At 45.5% G+C, this 9,408-nt stretch overlaps 1 protein-coding gene across 1 annotated transcript in view; it reads left to right on the top strand.

The window, feature by feature from the left end:
• The first annotated feature begins 1,703 nt into the window (after positions 1–1,703).
• The window catches only part of LOC119975459 (zinc finger protein 271-like), a 32,863-nt gene continuing 25,158 nt past the window's right edge, over positions 1,704–9,408 (top strand). Inside the window, exon 1 of the mRNA XM_038815139.1 lies at positions 1,704–2,039. The gene's annotated coding sequence lies outside the window, so the exon portion shown is untranslated. The remainder of the gene's footprint in view (positions 2,040–9,408) is intronic.

Here is a 9,408-nt window from a genome sequence, read left to right as displayed (position 1 = left end):
GAGGGAGGGGGATGGGGGGGGTGTGGAGGGAGGGGGATGGGGGGGAGGGGGATGGGGGGGAGGGGAGGGAGGGGGATGGGGGGGAGGGGGAGGGAGGGGGATGGGGGGGAGGGGGATGGGGGGATGGGGGGGAGGGGGATGGGGGGGTGTGGAGGGAGGGGGATGGGGGGGGTGTGGAGGGAGGGGGATGGGGGGGTGTGGAGGGAGGGGGATGGGGGGGGGGTGGAGGGAGGGGGATGGGGGGGGTGTGGAGGGAGGGGGATGGGGGGGGTGTGGAGGGAGGGGGATGGGGGGGTGTGGAGGGAGGGGGAGAGGGAGGTGTGGAGGGGGTTGGGGTGTGAAGGGGGGTGGTGAGGCAGGGGGATAGGGAGTTGGGGAGGGGGTTGGTGAGGCAGGGGGTGTGGAGGAGGTTGGTGAGGCAGGGGGATAGGGAGGTGTGGAGGGGGTTTGTGAGGCAGGGGGATAGGGAGGTGTGGAGGAGGTTGGTGAGGCAGGGAGATTGGGAGGTGTGGAGGAGGTTGGTGAGGCAGGGAGATAGGGAGGTGTGGAGGAGGTTGGTGAGGCAGGGAGATAGGGAGGTGTGGAGGAGGTTGGTGAGGCAGGGAGGTGTGGAGGAGGTTGGTGAGGCAGGGAGATAGGGAGGTGTGGAGGAGGTTGGTGAGGCAGGGAGATAGGGAGGTGTGGAGGAGGTTGGTGAGGCAGGGAGATAGGGAGGTGTGGAGGAGGTTGGTGAGGCAGGGAGATAGGGAGGTGTGGAGGAGGTTGGTGAGGCAGGGAGATAGGGAGGTGTGGAGGAGGTTGGTGAGGCAGGGAGATAGGGAGGTGTGGAGGAGGTTGGTGAGGCAGGGAGGTGTGGAGGAGGTTGGTGAGGCAGGGAGATAGGGAGGTGTGGAGGAGGTTGGTGAGGCAGGGAGATAGGGAGGTGTGGAGGAGGTTGGTGAGGCAGGGAGGTGTGGAGGAGGTTGGTGAGGCAGGGAGATAGGGAGGTGTGGAGGAGGTTGGTGAGGCAGGGAGGTGTGGAGGAGGTTGGTGAGGCAGGGAGATAGGGAGGTGTGGAGGAGGTTGGTGAGGCAGGGGGTGTGGAGGAGGTTGGTGAGGCAGGGAGATAGGGAGGTGTGGAGGAGGTTGGTGAGGCAGGGAGATAGGGAGGTGTGGAGGAGGTTGGTGAGGCAGGGAGGTGTGGAGGAGGTTGGTGAGGCAGGGAGATAGGGAGGTGTGGAGGAGGTTGGTGAGGCAGGGGGTGTGGAGGAGGTTGGTGAGGCAGGGAGATAGGGAGGTGTGGAGGAGGTTGGTGAGGCAGGGGGTGTGGAGGAGGTTGGTGAGGCAGGGAGATAGGGAGGTGTGGAGGAGGTTGGTGAGGCAGGGAGATAGGGAGGTGTGGAGGAGGTTGGTGAGGCAGGGAGATAGGGAGGTGTGGAGAGAGGGATTGTGGTGAGGGAGGGGGTGGGGTTGGATGACGCCGTCCGGGGCAGGGATTTACAGGTGCGCACCGCAATTCCAACAGCCGCTCGGGCTCGCGCTTTCTCCAATTCGAACTCTGACCGATGGACGCCAACCGCCGCTGCGCGCGACAGAACTACATCCCCCCTCAGACACCGCGGGCGTGGGCCCCGTGACATTAACCCCACCCCGTGACTGATATTTGGTGATGTTGTGTCTTTGATTGGCCATGAGAGACGTCAATCAGAGAGCTCGCCCGCCTACTCACTCCCGCTCCACCACAGCTGCTCCACATCCCAGACGGGGATTGATATGACTGAGTAAAATTTCAAAGTTTTTGCAGATTTTCTTTATTACAACGCATAAAATATATTGCAGTGTACAAGACTACGCTTGAGTGCGAAATAGATTGAGTGGGAATTTGGTTCAGGTGCAAATTGCTGTCGGGTTGCTCCTTTTTTCTACTATTTATTTGGAATAAAGAGATGGCAGATCTATGGAACAGGTCTTGACCGTGATGGGTATGAGTAACATTCCAGAACAACTGCAAACCAGGGAATGGAAGGGAGGAACTCCGGAAAATTACAATTACTGGAAAAGTAAGTGGTACTGAGCAAATCGTTGGGGCTGCGGACTGATACGTGCCGAGATCCTGATGGACTTCCTCCTAAGGTCTTAATAGAAAGGGCTCATGAGGTAGTTGATGCATTAGGTTTAATTTCCTAAATTCCCTAGTCTTGGGGATGCTTTCATTGGGTTGAATCGGTGAATATATCTGGTTTATTCAAAAAGGGAGGGAGACAGATAACAGGAATGCAAAGACCAGTTGGCTTGACATCTGCCTTGGGGAAAATGTTATTATTACAGATATTATTATAGATTTCATAGAATTTACAGTGCAGAAGGAGGCCATTCAGCCCATCGAGTCTGCACCGGCTCTTGGAAAGAGCACCCTACCCAAGGTCAACAACTCCACCGTATCCCCATAACCCAGTAACCCCACCCAACACTAAGGGCAATTTTTAATTTGCCAATCCACTTAACCTGCACATCTTTGGACTGTGGGAGGAAACCGGAGCACCCGGAGGAAACCCACGCATACACGGGGAGGATGTGCAGACTCCGCACAGACAGTGACCCAAGCCGGAATCGAACCTGGGACCCTGGAGCTGTGAAGCGATTGTGCTATCCACATTGCTACTGTGCTGCCCCCTATTATAGTAGGGCATGTGACAGAATTCAGTGTAATTAGGCAGAGTCTATGTGGTTTTGTGAGAGGGTATAATGTTGAATCAGTCTATCAGAGAGGTATTTGATAAGGTGGCAATTCAAAGGTTATTGCGGAAAATAAAAGTTAATTGTGCAGACGGTAACATGCTGGCAGGAGTAGAATATTGGCTAGTTAGCAGGAAGGAAAGAGTGGGTTTAAAAGGATTGTTTGCAGGTTGGCAAGATATAATGGGTGTTGTGCTGTCGCTTTAGTTTTGTTTACAATTTATATAATTGATTGGTTGAAGGGATCAAAGGTCTGGTTGCTAAATTTGCTGATGACACAAAGATGGGTAAGAAAGTTTTGATGAGGACATAAGGAGGCTATGAAGTGACACAGATAGGTTAACTGAGTTGACAAAAATTTGGAAAATGGAGTATTTGGTAAAATGTGAAATTGTCCATTTTGACGGAAAAATTAGAATAAAATACAGGCAGACCTCAGACTTATGACACAATTGGTTACTGAAAACCATGCATGTCAGAACATTATAAGTCGGATTCGACTTTCCATAGGAGAAATGTTATAAATGATTCCTGAACCAAGGCCGGCAATCACTTATGGGACCCCCAACAGTGTTTAATGCTCTCAAATGTTGCCCTACCAAGTTGCTGAGCTGCCTGTTGATGCCTGCACACAGCACAGGTTCCTCAGTTAGAGTGTGTGTATGTGTGTGTGTAGGGATATAATGAGGCCATTGATCACTGTCAGTTACCTGTTTAATCTTCAACTTCCATGAGTCTGAGCGGATATTAAATACTAAGCGTATAAATGTATTAAAATCGCAATGCTTGTGCCAAAAATATTTAACAGAATACAACACTTGTGTCCAACCTAATAAAGGCAGTTCGACCTGTGCAGTCATGTAGATGGATGGCGCAGAACATCAGTGGGCAGTTATGAACTTGCTGGTGTGCCAAGTTGAAACGAGTTGTAAAGTAGAAATAGGGTGTCAATTTATAAACATGAGTGCCATTCGTTGTAACTCGAATGTTGTCATGCTTAGAACTGCCTGTAATATCTAAGTGGAGAGTGATTGCAGAGCTCTTGAGATGCAGAGGGATCTGGATGGTCTGGTGCATGAACCACAAAAGTATAATTTGTAGGCACAGCAAGTAATTGGGAAAGTTAATAGAGTGTTGCAAGTGGAATTGATCACAAAAGTAGGGAGGTCATGCTTCAGTTATACAAGGTATTGATGAGACTACATCTGTGAATAGTATAGGTTTCCTTATTTAAGAACAGATGTAAATGTGTTGGAAACAGTTCAGAGAAGGTTACCTTGAATGAGTGGGTTGTCTTTTGAGGAAAAGTTGGTCAGGCTGGACTTGTATCCTTTGGTGTTTAGAACATTAAGAGACCAATTGTTTGAAACATATATCTTGAGGGGTCTTGACAGGTGGGTGTGGAGAGGATGTTTCTTTTGGAGGGGAATCTAGAACTAGGGGGTCACTGTTTAAAAATATGGGGATGCCCATTTAAAAACAGCGATGAGGTAAATGTTTTCCCTGAGGGCTGTGTGTCTTTGGAACTTTTCCTTAAAAAGTGGTGTAAGCATAGTCTTCGAATATTTTAAGGCAGAGTTGGATTAATTCTTGATAAACAAGGGGGTGAATTATAATCGGGGATCGATAGAAAAGTGGAATTAAAGTTGAAATCCGATCTTATTGAATGGTGGAGCAGGCTTGAGGGACCAAGTGGCCTACTCCTCTTCATTTGTACGTTCATATAGCCACACAAATGTCCAAGACTGAATATCCAGTGACTAAAGGAATATTCATGTGATGTAACATTACTGGTGATGGCAGGAGTGGGTATTCATTGAGTCAAATGGTAGCAGTTCTGATTAGGAGAACTGGTGTGTTCTTGACACTGTCGATACTCTTCAGTTGTTGTTGCTGATGTTCTCCCAGCCATGTGAGTGCTGAGTGTTTCATCACACTCCTGACTTGAACTTTCTGAATGGAAAGGATTCGAGAGGTCTAGAGGGGAATCCTCCAAGTGTCTCATGAGGAGGCCGGGTTCGATAATCCCTCTATATTTTCGGTGAAAATACTTTAGTCTTGATTCTTGTCCTTGTGTGCTGAGTTCCAACATGTTTGCGAGTGGTGGTGTTCATGGGAGTGCCTTCTCCTGTTATTGGAATTCCGAAGGAGAACCACAAGGATGTGGAACCTGAAACCTGTTTTTATCTCTCCTCGGATGCTGTCAGGAAGACTAGGTTTTTCCAACATATTCCGTTTTTACTATTATTCTCCTGTTGCTTGAGTTCCCTCAGTAGTGCGTTCACTAGGTTCAAACCTGAACTCTAAAGTATATCCAGTGCTGCTCCCGACCTACCTAATGGTTTGAGGGTAATCCTAGAATGGGAACATGGCCGGGCCGAGAGCTTTAGAAAGAATATGATGCTGCTACTAATGGCTCACTTCATGAATATCTCTTTTTGGGTCTTTTGCTTAATGTACTTCCCTATTGATTTTCTATGAACTTGTTTGACCTGCTGTCATGATACTTCACGGAGTCAATATTGCAGACCTGCAGTGAGATAAGACCTAACCAGGGATGGTGATAGAAGAGTGTCCAAAATGTCCAGAATTTATTAGTTGCAGTTTTGGAACATGGAGTGGTCAGTGATTTTTTTTTTTGTATTCATTCACAGGACACGAGCAACTGTGATATGAGCAGCATTTATTGTCCATGTCATGTCTTAATTGGCCTTGATAAAGTGGTGTTGAGCTGCCTCCTTGATGACAGCCACCCATGAGGTGTAGGTACACCTACAGTGCTGATAGTGAGGAAGTTCCGAATTTTGACCAAGTGACATTAAAAACGGTGATATATGTCCAAGATAGGACGGAGTGTGGTTTGGGGGAAGACCTTGCAGGGTTCAATTCCCGTATCGGCTGAGAATTCAGAATTCTCCCTCAGTATACTGTCATGTGAGAGTACCTTTTAGGAAATGGATGTTTAAGCAATGTACCTTTAAGAAATTAGTCAGCTCGTATTACTGAAGTGATGTCAGAGCGTGGGTGGAGCTGTTTTTTTTAGCTCAGCCATTTTGCAGTGTTTAGGTTTCAGTTTTGAGAGAGAGAGCAGCTGAAAAGTGCCTGGCTGGTTTGCTGTGAGCTGTTTGAAAGGAGAAAGCCAGTTTGAGGAGAAAGCTGGGTGTGTTTGTGTGTTTTGCAAAAAGCTGCAAGAAGAAAACACAGAACTGGTGTATTGATGTCTGAAAATCCAAAAACTATAAGTATATTAAATGCAACCTCGTGTCTGTTGTTAACAGTGATGTCTTTTGGAGGTTGAAGGAACATTTTGAGGGATTATTTAGTGTTGTATTATTTTCGGGGTTATCTTTGAAGTAAGGGGTGTTAAGGGATCCAATGTTTATTTAAAAAGGTTAAGTTGAATTAATGGAATAAACATTGTTTTGTGTTTAAAAACCCACGTGTCCATAATTGTAATACAGTACCACACCTGGAGACCAAGCCGTGTGCTTCAAAAGCAACAATTAAAGGGAGAGGTTGGTTGAACTTCATGATACATTTTGGGGTTCTGAAAATGCTGCTCCCATAACAGTACCTGAACAGATGCCGGAATGTGGCGACTAGGGATATTTCACAGTAACTTCACTGCAGTGTTACTGTAAGCCTATTTTTGACAATAAAAATATTATTATGATGGTATTCCCATGCATCTGTTGCCCGTACCCTTCGAGGTGGTAAGATTGGGCTTGAAGGTGTTATCAAAGAAGGTTTGGCAAACTGCCACATGCACCATACGCAGTAATGGCACTGTGCATTGTACGGAGGAACCAAATATGTATGTTGGTGAATGGGGCATTGATTAAGTGGGCTATATTTCCCCAGGATGGTATTGAGTGATGAGATCTACCATGTGGCATTAGTGAGGTCTTGCGACACTAAAACTCCACAGAAATTTTTAATTTAAAAAGTTAAACTTCTCAGATGGAAACAAGAACCTTTATTGCCTCTATTTGATTACAATTAGGAGAAACTTAAATATATTCTCAATAAAGTCCGGCTAGCAAAAGGACTTAAAGAGAAGTAACCTGTACACAATGTAACTTTCAAAATAATACAGAAATGATTTCTGGCTTCTGGCAAAACAGCTTACATTTACTTCAAGAGTTAGAGTGGAAAAGTGAAAATATGAAAAATAGAGATAGCGAATGGTTAGATCAAAGTATAGGATGATCCCGGAATAAAGATGGCTGTACGGACCATCATGTTTAAAGGAAATCTTATCATTCTTGCACCATCTATCTACACCTCTATGTCGTCCTAATTGGTTTGGGTTAGAATCAAATACATTTGATTCGATGGTTAACTGTCAATCCTTAATGTGCAACATAAGTTCTGAATGTTTCAGGTTTGAATATTTGTGTATGTTAATCTGTGCTTTTATCATGACTGATTTCTACTGGTTTTCTGCTGACTTTGCTTTTATCCACATTCTGGACAATGGTGCCTTCATATTGCTATGGTGCTTACGTGACCTTGATCTGATTACTGGTGCAGCTCATTTCTTAATGTCAAACTGTCTTTGAAAATACGTTGATTAGAACAATAGCTTTTTCATCTTTCTTAATGAAAATTTTGTTTTTATCTCCAATTAGTTTATGCATGTGTCATGCTTTTTGTGTTTCTGTTGAAGCTGTGTGTTTTATCATGACCTGGGATTATGAGTGCTGAAATCCTCATTTTAAAATGGGTACTAAAACTGGGTCTTAATATTTACATTAAAATAGCCTTTTTACCTATCAGATCTTTCAGGAAATAGTTGATTACTATCATTGAGTTTCTTGAATGTTGTTGGACCTGCACTTTTCCAGGCAAGCGGAGAGTATTCCTTCACATTCCTTACTTGTACCTTCTAGATGGTGGACAGGCTTTGATGAGTCAGGAGGTGAGTTATTCTCCAGAATTCCTAGCCTCTTAACTGCTCTTGTAGTCACGGTATTTATATGGCTGGTCAAGTTCAGTTTCTGGTTCATGATAAGTTTTGCCCAGTGTTGTGTCTGAGAGATGAATTTGGGATGTGCAGTCTGAGTGAGTGCAGTCTGTCTAATTTCCCAGGATAAACCAGAAACCCATCAATCAGCTACATTGAAGCAAGACTTCCTGCCTGGTGTGCTTTCTTCAAATAATTTTGAAAAACCAGGAGAGAAATTTCAAAATCCCTGTTGAATTAATATTTCTCCTGAGTGTTTTTTATATTAAACACATACTCTTAGGATAAAACTGGTCTTCAGCAGCACAACACAAGCTCATAGTGAATTTATAGCCTATTTTACACTCTGCCTGACTGACTTTTCCATTACCTTAATGGAACTTGGGAAGACATGCATACGGGGGTGGGTGGGGTGACTGGACAGTGGAAAGGAAGTAGACATGTTGTTTGCTTCTGGTCACTATGCAGTGCCTTTGCGGGAAACAGAGTGTGTGTGACAGTCAAATGAGGGAAAAGAACAGACATGTATCTGATCCTCACATAGAGCAATAACAGACTGGCACTTACTGTGGAATAGCTTCTAACTGAGGAGTCTGCCCCTTCAGTAAAGCAGGAAAGGGAGTTGGAGGAAATCATGTTTCCTTTTCCTGATCTATAGAAGGATTGCACGGTACTACACCAGAGAATACAGAGAGAATAGACACCACAGATAGATCCTGACCATCATCCAAGGAACAAATGTACAACTGTGGGAAGACATCCTGTCCTTTCCCAGCATTGCTCAACACAGAGGAGGTTGAACAGTGAAACCATCGTCTGAAAATTGGTTGAGTCAGGGGATCTTTGACATTTCATCAGATCTTAAACTGGCTGGTGGTGTGGAACCTTCCATCGACCAATCTTTCCAAAAAATTCGGCTGTGGGTGCTCAGTGAGGGTGAATCTGGGAAAAACGTGCATGGGCTCCAAGTGTGGTGAAAGCTTCAATCATTCATGGAATCTCGTGAACCACTGACTCATTCCTACAGGTGAGACGCTGTTCAAATGTGAAGTGAGATTCTATAGGTGCCCAAGATCTCCTAACACACCAGGTACATCTGTTGACTACTTATAACAGAATGGAAGAGATACCATTCAACTGTAAGGTGTGTGACCAAGCCCTCACACAGTCATTGGAGCTCATGCAATATCCACACAGGGCAGAAACATTTCACATGTGAAATGTGCAAAAATACATTTACAGTCATCGAGCCTTCCATGTACACGAATGCATTCACACAGAGGAGAAGGCATTCACGTGTGAGGTGTGCAACAAATCATTCTCGCGGTTAACGACCCTCTGTGCACACCAACACGTTCACATAGCAGAAAAAACATTCACATGTGAGATGTGCAACAAATCATTCTAATAGTCATCCGCCCCACCCCACTCATCAGTGCATATACATCGGAGAGAAGCTGTTCCTATGTGAGGTTTGTGATAAAGCCTTTGCACAATTGCCAAGCCTCTTGTGGTATCGTACAATCCACAAAGGAGACAAAGCATTCAAATGTCACGTTTGCAATAAAGCTTTTGCGATATCTTCAATCCTCTTTATGCACCAGATAGTTAACACACTGGAGAAACTCTTCAGGTGTGAGGTGGCTTTCACACATACCTCTGATCTCCGAAGGCACCAGAGGATTCACACAGGATAAGCCCATTGATCTCCTAAGGCACCAGAGGAT

The sequence above is a fragment of the Scyliorhinus canicula genome, chromosome 13, assembly GCF_902713615.1.
Source record: "Scyliorhinus canicula chromosome 13, sScyCan1.1, whole genome shotgun sequence".
Taxonomy (NCBI): domain Eukaryota; kingdom Metazoa; phylum Chordata; class Chondrichthyes; order Carcharhiniformes; family Scyliorhinidae; genus Scyliorhinus; species Scyliorhinus canicula.
The sequence above is the reverse complement of the archived record's forward strand: the minus strand, read 5'-3'. Positions and strand labels throughout refer to the sequence as shown.